Here is an 11621-nt window from a genome sequence, read left to right as displayed (position 1 = left end):
TGAAACGGAGTCTTTTCTTTAAGTTACGATTTGGAGATGCCGGTGTTGGACTGGGGTGTACTAAGTTAAAATTTTTTAACTTTCCTTAAGTTACGTTTGTACACTTTCCTTTAATCGGGATCGTCTTGCTTTTGGAAAGTTTACACTTTGGTTGTGCTGTTTATACGAGTTTACCTGAGCTCTATATCACGAGTATGCCTGTTGATGAAAGGATTCCCCTTTTATTAAACCAAGAGAGACGCGGAAGAGCAGCAAATGCCGTTTCCTCGCCCCATGAGATTGGGCGGTTCATGGGTCAATGCACAACTGATCAGTAACGGAAGGATTTGCGCCAAGGTTCGAGTGGTTTTCGGTTTGTTGATATTGAACAGGCAGTACCAAATTAAGATTTGTTTCTATGACTTGTGCCCAATGGAAAACGAACTGGCAGAGAGATTGGTGTCCATGTAAATATTAATTGAAAGTGTTGGGCTTCGAGATCAGTCAAGAGTGTCGTCGCTGCATTCCAGCATCTCCCCGCTCGCCCCGGCACCGCCACCTCCATGAATTTTTTTCAAAGAAGGTTTTGGGATGGTCAAATCGGGCCAGTTTTGTTTGAAGGTCGCTGGTTTGCTTGTTCTTGCCGCGTCTGCAGATAGGGAGGGCGAGACAGTGGAATGATGCAGGGAGCTCTGTGAGGACAGGTCTGAATCAAAGAGGGGCATGTGTATCTTCCCTGGGCTGGCAGGACTCCTCTCAAAAGGAGGAAACGGGAGACAAGTTCAAATTTCCTTCGGGCTGGTGGATAACCACCTCAATCTGATTTGAGGCTAAAATAAATCAAGTATTGAGAAACACTTTTTAAGTTAAAACGACAATTTCGGCTGCACCCATATCGTGTCAGAAGACGCCAACACTAACTTTTTTTGCTGCCGTGTATTTTTAACTCTTTTTCAAACGCTAAAATAAATGGATGGCAGGTCCACTTTACGGTGGGATCACTTTATGAGATTTCCGCTGACTGATTGATAAGTACATCACGGTTCTGAGAGATTTACTGCTCGAAATTGTTTCCATTTAGAGCTTAGACTTTTAATTTAAGAAAAAATCTGTGAATACACCACAAAAAGGCATAGTAGGATTATTCAACAAATGAACTGTAATAAATACGTATTCTGCTCAAATCAACCTCTCCCTCTCCCGTTTCTCACACCCCACGACCAACACCAACATAAATCCTCTGTCTGAAATTATTAGTTCGCTTGAATTATTGAAATCGCTTAACGTCTGCGAAGAAGCAGAGAGGTAACAATTCCTTCCAAACTATGGTCCGAGAAAGACAGCAGGAATGGAGAGTTTGATATTCAATTGTCGGAGTCCCCAGTAACATATGAGAGACGAGATGTTTAAATATATTTTTAAGAGAGAATCATTTCGTTTGAAATTCAGACACAGTTTATTTTTTGTTTGCATGGAGAACTGCACTCAAATATTGAACCGGATACATGGCATGCTCCAAAACGTCAGCTCCAGAATGGTTGTACCAAGCCCGATTGGAATGAAGGCAGGCGTACCTATTCTGGCGATGTACATCGGAAGGGTAACGGGACGCGCAAGCAGTTTGAGCCAAGTCGCAGTGTTTGTGTGCGCCAAGTTCAAGTTGAGTGTGTAGCTGGAAAATTCGCCGGTACCGAGTGACCGCGACAGTCAATTCCCTCAATCTCTTAGGACAAGTGGGGGCATAGGATTACACCGGTCTGTTTTGATCAAATCTGCACTCTCTCTCCTGGACATCTTTTCCAAAAACAGCGAGCACCGTACATTTTACAAACGTATGGAAGCGCCTCGTCACGGTTCCACATGTGTATGACGGTGCCCTGTCGGTTAATTCCTTTATCTTGCTGCCAAGTTTTTTTTATATAAACCGCCTTCGTACTTTTTACTACTGAAAAGCAAGTTCTTGTTACCCTAATTCAACACGAAGTCCGATAATTTGCCGATGAATATTTATTTAGAGTTGGCCTGCTTCCAACACCCCTCGTCCCCCTCCCAAAACCATGAACCAACAGGCTAGTTGAATTTACCGGTAAATATCAAACGAGGGAGGGACAGTAAAGGGGAAACTCAATTTTCGGACGAATACTGAACAACGCCGGTCAGGTTTCCACGCGCTGACGGGTGGCTCAATGACAGAAAGGACAGGCAACGTTGCCCCAGCGCCGCTAATAACAAACCGTGACAGCATCATCATTTCCAGATTGACCGCACTCGGGACACCCTGGCGGTACAAAGTTCGCAGCGCACCTTTTCCAGAGGGGAACAGGAGTCCCATCATGGTGTGAGGCTGCGAACTCAAAACAACCGGACAAACATGAATGAAAGGGGGGCGGGGGGGGGGAATCAAACAAGCATGCTACTTTGAGTTGCAGCTGCTTCATCCCACCTGACTGTCAAAAATCACAGTGTGGGCATTATGTCCCCTCCCCCACCCCGTCCCCAACTTTCATTCGAGAGAAATGCACCCAGAGAAAACGAAGGGTCGCATACTGCAATAAGCGACTGGTGTTGTAAGAGCAGAATTTCAGAGTCAATTCTCCTTTTCAGCGCAGATACTGAGAGTTTTGCAGCTTGTTAAAAATCAAATTTCCAGCACATTTTCCTCCCGTTGCCTACTTTATTCCCGGTTACAAATGTCAGATGTACGCAGATGGCTCCTCGCCACGTCAGTATTTCTAAAAAGGCAAGGATTGAGAATTGGAGAAACAGAAATATAATGGATCTCTCGAGCTTCTTAGTTGTTCACATGCAATTTAACAGAGATTAAATAAGGGAACGACGCGTGAATTCCCTACTGCCAACTCCATTGTGACTGCAGTCACCGAGCTAGCCGTTTGTCATTGTGAACGGGACGAGCCTGAAGCCTCGGTCCAACTCTGGCTCAAGTCATCCCCTTCCTGACTTTCCCAGCGCAGGCAAATCCGCAGCAACGCGGGACGTAAATAAAGTTACACCGCTACACTGCAAATAAAAAAAACTTCCCGGCGCATATATTCCTGCACAAATTTACGTCTTTCAATTTGCATGACAAAACAGTTCCGACTGAGTTCGGATTACCTTTCAAACCTGAGTTCAAGTCGATGTTCTGTGATTGCTGTGGTTCACTCTCCTGGACAGTGTATTTTTTTAAAAAAAACGAACCTGCTCTGCTTCTCCGGAGACCGACGGAATCTGAAAACTGGATGGGTTTGGCTACATTCACTGCGAGGTGTCATGGGTTTGGATGAACGGTCGGTTGAAGGAGACGGAACACCTTGCATTCTGAAGCCATCAACACATTGCATCCTGTTTCACAGGACGGGGGTGAATTGTTCAAAGGTGTGCGTGGTGGTGTGGAATTCAGAGTCCACACTGGTTCTATGTTTCAGGGAGCGGGCAACTGGAAGTAACCAACAACACAGTATTGGACAATTAACAGGAAATGAAGACAGTGTCAACGGCAACCTTAACGAGTTGGAAAAAGTGAATGCTCACTGCTTTGTATGATTGATTATCAGTTCCTGGAGAATCTTTCCATTCTTGTCCGGTGCTGGACGGAAAATGCATGCAAAAAGAAACACAGCTTCCCTGATCTCAACAAATCTAGTCAACTCAAGGTCGTTGAGACCAGGAACTTAAAAGAACCGTCCCTTTGCAGGTGCCTGTAATTCATTTGATGGAGCCAGTTCGAGGGCAAGTGAGCGGATCCAGGTACATCATTCATGAATGAAAAAAAACGAGGGATTACTGCTCAGATCCACTCAGAAACTGACCAGTTCATCCATCCACTTTGGGACACAAGCATTGTGCGGTCAAGTTTGGAGATTTAGAGTCGTAAAGATGTACAGCACTGAAACAGACCATTCGGTCTAATTTGTCCATGCCAACCAGATATCCTAACCTAATCGAGTCCAATTTGCCAGCACTTGGCCCATACTCCTCTGAACCCTTCCTGTTCATATACAGGGGCGGTACGGTGGCGCAGCAGTTAGCATTGCTGTCTCACAGCACCAGGGACCCCGGTTCGATTCCAATCGATTGGGCGACCGTCTGTGTGGAGTTTGCAAATTCTCCCAGTGTCTGGTGGGTTTCCTCCCACAGTCCACAGATGTGCAGGTTAGGTGAATTGGCTGTGATAAATTTAGGTTGGCTAAATGTAGGTTAGGTGCATTAGTCAAGGGTAAATGGGTCTAGGTGGGTTACCCTTTGGAGGTTCGGTGTAGACTTAGATATCTTAATGTCATAGAATCCCTCCAGTGTGGAAACAGGCTTTTGGCCCAACAAGTCCACACTGACCCCCTCAACAATAACCCACCCAGACCCATTCCCCTAACTAATGTACCTAACCTATGTATTCCTGAACACTGTGGGCAATTTAGCATGGCCAATTCACCTAACCTGTACATCATTGGATGATGGGAGTAAACCCATACAGACACAGGGACAATGTGCAAACTCCACAAAGACAGTCACCCAAGAATTCAGGTCACCCAGGAATCAAACCCAGATCGCTGGCGCTGTGAGGCAGAAGTGCTAACCACTGAGCCACTGTGCCACCCCTTGTTGGGCTGAAGGACCTGTTCCCACACTGTAGGGATTCTATGACCCATCCAGATGCCTTTTAAATGTTGTCATTGTACCAGCCTCCACCACTCCCTCTGACAGCTCATTCCAAACAGACACACAAGGGATTTGTTGATCTTCCTCTCAGTTAATCAAACACTCACCTGTATTATTGTGTCAGGCCTCTTCAAGTCTCTATGCTGATCTGTCATACAATCTTGCCTGCAAAACATAAGTGAAGACGGTTCTTTAAACATTGAGTAAATTAGAAGTTAAATTCGAATTAATTATGTCTAAATCCTTAATAAGTCCTTACACTAGTAAAGGCTTTGATATCAGAGCTGAAAGATTGACACCAGGAGTGGCCATTTCTTTACACCACAGACACAAGGCTGGGGTTAATTTCCATGCAGTAAAGATCTACATAATCCCCTGTCCTCTCTTGTGAGGTGCCTCTGTCTCTATCTTCTCCCAACATTTATGTGAATCTTAATAACTTTCCTTTTTCACAATTCATTCAGTCATCTCCCATAGCTTACCATGATTGTTTACCATTGTTATCTTCTTCTTTGGTGAAACACCTCAGATGGTCTTTTGCTTTTGTAGGAGAATGCAAGCTGTTGTTGACTGGCAGAGTTAGTTCTTCACCAGACTGCACAGGATTTTGAAGAGATATATATTTGACAATGTGAATCAATTATCACTTTTGCGATCCGACCGACTGCTGTGTAGCCATTTCCATGCCACAAAGATACTTCAGAGTTCAGTCATTGAGGCATACAGTCATACAGCATGGAATCATACCCTTTGGTCCAATTCATCTGTGCAGATCAGAAATCCCAATCCAATCAAGCCCTATTTGCCAGTATTTGGCTTATACTCCTCCAAAACTTTCCTATTTACGTACTCATCCAGTTGCCTTTCAAATGTTGTAGTTATACACACCTCCACCCCTTTTTCTGGCAACTAGTTCCAAACATACACCACCCTTTGCATGAAATAGGTACTGCTCAGATCCTTTTGAAATCTTCGTGCTCAGCTTAAAACTATGCCCTCGAGTTTTGGACTCCCCAACCCGAGGAAAAATACCACGGCTATTCACCCGATCCACGCCACATGATGTTATCAACTTCTGTAAGGTCACCCCTCAACCTCTGACACTCCAGTGAAAAAAAAATAGCAAATCCTTCGGATCTGGCAACATCCTTGTCAATCTTTTCTGCACACTCTCAAATTTAACAATGTCCTTCCTTTTGAAGGGCGATCAGAATTATAAGCTGTATTCTAAAAGTGGCCTCACCAATGTCCTGTACAGCCCCAACATAAGGTCTCACATTTTATACTCAATGTTCTGACCAATGAAGACAAATCATAAGCATGATATTGCAAATCTGGTAACAGGGCTTCATTTCACAGATTATAATCCCAAAAAAGTATCAATGAAACCTTAAAAAAATTCTTGCTATATATTGAACTGAAGGAAATATCAGAAGTGAGCATAAGGACAGTCTTTCAGAAGCAGAAGCAAACTGGATTCCCTGAGTGTAATTTATAACCATGCAATATAATTCGTGTTTCGGGGTCTCTGTAGGTTGCTGTTGATCAAGGAAGCCATAGTCATAGAAATGCAATGCATAAAATACCCTGTGGAAAAAATAATGCAAAGGGGAGGGAAGAAGAAACAGACAAAAATAGGATGAACACACAAGAACCAGGGGCCACAGTCAAAGGACCTAGCAGAGGCCATTTCAGACCAGGATGAGGTGATATGAGGAGAAATGCCTTCATCCTGAAAACAGTGAGCCTATGGAATTCTCAATCACAGAAAGTGGTTGATGCCAAAATACGGAATACTACTTTCAAGAAGGAGCAAGAATAATTCTTTCGATTAAAGGAATCAAAGGCAATGGGATGAAAGCAAAATCTGCATACTGAATCAAATGATTAGCCAAGATCAAATTGAAAGGCAGACAGGTTCAAAGGGCTGAGTAACGTACTCCTATTCCTATTTTCCTTATTTCCATGAGGGAGATCCACAAGCCACTTATCACTTTACAAAACTGTTTCTTGATTAAATTCAGGTTTTTAGTCTTAATTATCCTTAACAAAAAAAAATTCTTGATGAGTCACTTCGTATGAAGAAAAGCTTTCTAACATTCTACTGTCTTATGTTCACAGTTTCACTTTAAATAGTGCTCAGGATCAACTGGTCCTTTTCCATGCATTCTTGCAAGTACTTGTCAAGATCACTTCTGAACCATGAGCAAATCCATCTTTTTCCCAAGATTGGTAGACAGCAGTAATTGGAACCTATTCATAATATATATTGAGTTGAAGCAAAAAGGGCAAATAAAAGCAGATGCATGGTTGTATTTTGTGTCTTTTAAAGTTGATTTATGTTGTATGCTGCAGGGTCTGACATACATAATTATAATGGTTTAACTCGTCAGGTTTAATATCTCCAAGCCTGTCACACAATGACTTACTATCGACACAGAAAGAAAATTTTGGTTTCACTGAAAAAACAACGTGTTTTCAATAGAAAACACAAAAGTATTTTCAAGAATAAATGCATTCCACAATTACCACTGACAAATCTGGATTTTCTATAAGACTTCATGCAAACTATTTTTCATGTGCAAGTCACAACAAACTGGAGTATCTTTTGCTTCCATTTACAACATAAACTGGCATTGGTTGTGTGCAGACTGATCAGAACATAATTTGTTCTAGTTTTAGTTTAAAACTTGAGTATCTCTGATAAAAAAAAATACATTTTGTCAAATAGGGTGCTGTCCTCCCAAGTGTTCAAGATAAAATGTGATTCAGCAGTTTTGACAATATTTGTGACAGAATTGTATCCATGCAAAGAATAATGCTGACAGCCAATTTGGGATTATCAGCCAGTCTCACATTGTGGTGCATTTGTCCACACTGGAAGCCAGATGTATTATTAATACACTGGGCCCTGTTCTTTGGAGACAGAAAGAACATGTGCACACTGCATTTGTTTCAATGGAAGACAGCAGGTGACAACCATTCTCTGGTTCATTTCACAGGACATTATTTGGTGTTACTAATCAAAGTCAATCTGCTTTGTTTAAAATTTAAATGTAGCTTCACAGTAACTTGTCAGTCATAATTAACTACCCAATGAAGGAGCAGCACTCCGAAAGCTAGTACTTCCAAATAAACCTGTTGGATTATAACTTGGTGTTGTGTAATTTTTAACATCATTAACTGGCGCATTCTGCCAACCAATCAAAATTGTCCTCTCAACCATTATAAATTATGTTTTTCCTTTATTTTCATATTTCTTGCAAATTATTCTATGACTGAAAAATGAAAGGCTTTCACAAAATGTATTTTTTTACTCAGCAATTCTTTTAAAACATTGTGAAGTTTCACAGTTCAGTCCCATGGTTCTATTGAAAAGAAAACTTGATGAAAGAAATGTGCTTTTCATTAGTTCACCATTTGTTTTACATCCCTAACGGTCATTCAAAAGTTTATGGTGCTACAGTCCGTGTGGTGTCAGTACGCCCACAATGCTGTCAGGATTTTCACCAGCAAGTGAAGGAACTGGCAATATCGTTCCAAGTCAGGATGGTGTGTGATTTAGAGGGGAAGTTGCAATTACTCCCATCCACCTGCTATTTCCACCCCATTAGAGATTGCAGGTTGACAGCTGCAGTCATAGGACCTGGGTGAGTTAATTCTTAATAGCAGTTGCCATTACTCATCATTGGTAATGAGAAGGTATTTCTGATGGTGGATGGACAGCTGATCAATTGGGTTGCTTTGTCCTGGATGGTGTTGAACCTTATTCAATCATGTTGGGCACGCTCATCTCGGCAACTGAGAAGTACTCCATCACACTTGTCCGTTGAAGATGGTGGACAGGTTTTGGGAAGTGAGGAGATGAGTTACTTTCTGCAGAACCCTCAGCTTTTGACATTCTTTTGTCATCATTGGACAAGCCTCATAAAAACAATCAGTTTCAGATCATGGGGCTATCAATGATGATGATGCCTTTTTGTATCAGTTTAAAAAAAACACACAATACCCAAGTTATACTCCAACTGGTTTACTTGGAAGTACGAGCTTTCAGAACGCTGCTCCTTCATCAGGTAACTAGATGAAGGAGCAGCACTCTGAAAGCTAGCACTTCCAAATAAACCTATTAGACTACAACCTGTTGTGTGATTTTTAACTTTGTCCATCCAGTCCAACACCAGCACCTCCACATCATTTTTATATCAGGGAAGATTAGATTCTCTTTTGTTGTAGATGGTCATTTCCTGATACATATGTAGTGTGAACGCTGCCTGCCACATATCAATCAAGCAGGAAATTTCCAAGTCTTGCTGAATGTGAATATAGTCTGCTTTATGATCTGAGGAGTTGCAAATGGTACTGAATGTTGTCCAGGCAAGTAAAAATCCTCAATTCTGATGACATGACTGCTTCTGAAAAACTCATTTGATGCACAATTAAAGAAGTGACTGATCATATTAAATGATATGACAAGATCAGAAACTTACCACTATTTATAATGGCGATTTTGCACATACAAACACATCCTAAGCTCCTGAACATCAAACATGACACCTTGCAACTTTCTATGGTTTTCCAAATGTTGATTTACACATTCAGTTTCTGGTTTTCAAAGTGAGGTCTTGAGGTGGGTCTCAAGAGTTACCCAATTTTATATTTTACCATATGTTTAAACCTATTAATATTGTATTTTTGTTCCTATTCACATTAATAAAAATGATGATCCACAAATAATCGCACTGTCTCCTTTTTTACAGCTTACATACTTATCAGAAGTTTGGAAAATGCCTTCAAATGTGTGTCACAGCAGATCTCCAAACCCTGGTGAGCATTTGAAGAGATTTTTCAACAATGTGTCATTGGTTACTGTGGTTCCTTGCACAAAACAGTTTGGAAACATGGATAAGTCAGTCACTGGAGCTGTGAAGAGAGATTAAAGAATGGGGATCATTTTCCTTTGAGCAGAGAATATGATTGGGACATTTAAATTCCATTAGTAGATTTATGAGTTGATAGCTAGACTGAGAGGAAGTCCTTTCTCATGCAGGATGATTGAAACCCAGAGGACATAGAATCAAGATGATTGGCAAAAGAACGAGAGGTGAAAGGATAAGATTTGTTACATGGTGAGTAATGATCTGGAATGAACTGCCCAGAGAATGTGGAAGCATCAGCAACTATGAAAACACACTTGCCTATATCCTTAAATACAAAGTTAGGGAATGGGAAAAACAGAGAAGACAAAGGAAATCTCTGTCAAACAGCCATCACAGGAATGATGGATCAAATAGTTTCCTTCCATGCAATTTAATTCAAAGATGGTGAAGCTAATTTCCCAACTGAACTTCTTAAGGAAATATTTTGGAAATGGGAACACCACTGAAAGATTCAGAGAACTCAAGCAGATCACAAACTGTATGGATAGGTATGTAATACCCTGTACTGAGCTGAAAATGTTTTGCTGGAAAAGGGCAGCAGGTCAGGCAGCATCCAGGAAACAGGAGAATCGACGTTTTGGGCATAAGCCCTTCTTCAGGAAGGGCTTATGCCCGAAACGCTGATTCTCCTGTTCCCTGGATGCTGCCTGACCTGCTGCGCTTTTCCAGCAACACATTTTCAGCTCTGATCTCCAGCATCTGCAGACCTCACTTTCTCCTGTAATACCCTATAGTACTGTCAGCCAAAATATTTCCTTGTCACAAAATTCTACTATGCTGTTAGTACAATTTTCATGTAAGATTACTGCCAGGTGCAATAAACCATTCTAGTTGGGGATGTTTTCCAAAAGATAAGTCAAACAAAGCCAGACAAAATTGAACTGAAAGAATCACATCTATGAACTCATATTCTCGACAACTCCATCATATTCCCTTGAATATGTGTTCTGTTACACAGGCAGGACTGGGCCACAAAGAATGGGTGGCACATTCAGTTGATTAATAGTGGCTTTAGAAATCCTGAACATTAATTTGAAATCCCAAGAAATTTCTTGTTTCAGGTCAAGTATGGTGAAGGTGCTGATTAATTACAATCTACTGGATGCCATGAGTTGATCAATACTTTCTCTTCCACGTGAAGACCAATTCAAACATACATTGATGGTGCAATCAAACATTGAAATAGAGGACTTCACTGTTAATGATGAAGAACGGATGTAGGTTTGCTTGCTGAGTTGGAAGGTTCATTTTCAGATGTTTCATCACCATACAAAGTCACATCTTTAGTGAGCCGCTGAATGAAGCAATGGTGGTGTAGCCCGCTTTCTATTTATATGTTTGGGTTTCCTGGGTTGGTGATATCATTTTCTGTGGTGACACCATTTCCTATGGTGATGTCATTTTCTGTTCGTTTTTTCAGGGGGGTGGTAAATGAGATCCAAGTCAATATGTTTGTTGATAGAGTTCCGATTGGAAAGCCATGCTTCTAGGAATTCTCGTGCATGTCTCTGGCTTGTTCTAGGATGGATGTGTTGTCCCAGTCAAAATAGTGGCCTTCCTCATCCATATGTAAGGATACTAGTAAGAGTGACACGTGTTGTTTTGTGGCTAGTTGATGTTCATGTATCCTGGTGGCTAGGTTTCTGCCTGTTTGTCCGATGTAGTATTTGTTACAGTTTTTGCAAGGTATTTTGTAGATGACATTAGTTTTACTTGTGTGTATAGGGTCTTTCAAGTTCATTAGCTGCTGTTTTAGTGTGTTAGTGAGTTTATGGGCTATGATGATGCAAAGGGGTCTGAATAGTCTGGTAGTCATTTCTGAGATTCTTTGACGTACGGGAGAGTGGCAAGGGTTTCTGGACATATTTTGTCTGCTTGTTTGGCTTTGTTGCTCAGAAATCAGAAATGAAAGACAACCAACTCACAGAAGAAATCCAGCAAACCATCAGACAGGCAGTCACACCAACGTTAAGCAGGAAAAAGGAAGGAAACATACTCAAAACACAACAAAGGAAAGCACTGAAAAGACTTTAAAAAGATAAAAATATT

The 11621-nt window shown here is 41.4% G+C and overlaps 1 long non-coding RNA gene across 2 annotated transcripts; it reads right to left on the bottom strand.

The window, feature by feature from the left end:
* Positions 1–156: 156 nt before the first annotated feature.
* On the bottom strand, positions 157–8686 carry LOC122543060. Of its 2 annotated transcripts, none has more exons than XR_006309906.1 (2): positions 4743–8686; positions 157–3415 (listed from the first exon to the last, which is right to left on the bottom strand). It is a non-coding gene; the product is annotated as an uncharacterized LOC122543060 (long non-coding RNA). The 2 variants fall into 2 exon arrangements; XR_006309905.1 differs by lacking the exon at positions 4743–8686 and adding an exon at positions 3511–3919.
* Between the last annotated feature and the right edge of the window lie 2935 nt (positions 8687–11621).

This window comes from Chiloscyllium plagiosum, chromosome 42, assembly GCF_004010195.1.
Source record: "Chiloscyllium plagiosum isolate BGI_BamShark_2017 chromosome 42, ASM401019v2, whole genome shotgun sequence".
Lineage (NCBI taxonomy): Eukaryota > Metazoa > Chordata > Chondrichthyes > Orectolobiformes > Hemiscylliidae > Chiloscyllium > Chiloscyllium plagiosum.
Note: the sequence above shows the minus strand (reverse complement) of the source record. Positions and strands in the feature narration are given on the sequence as shown.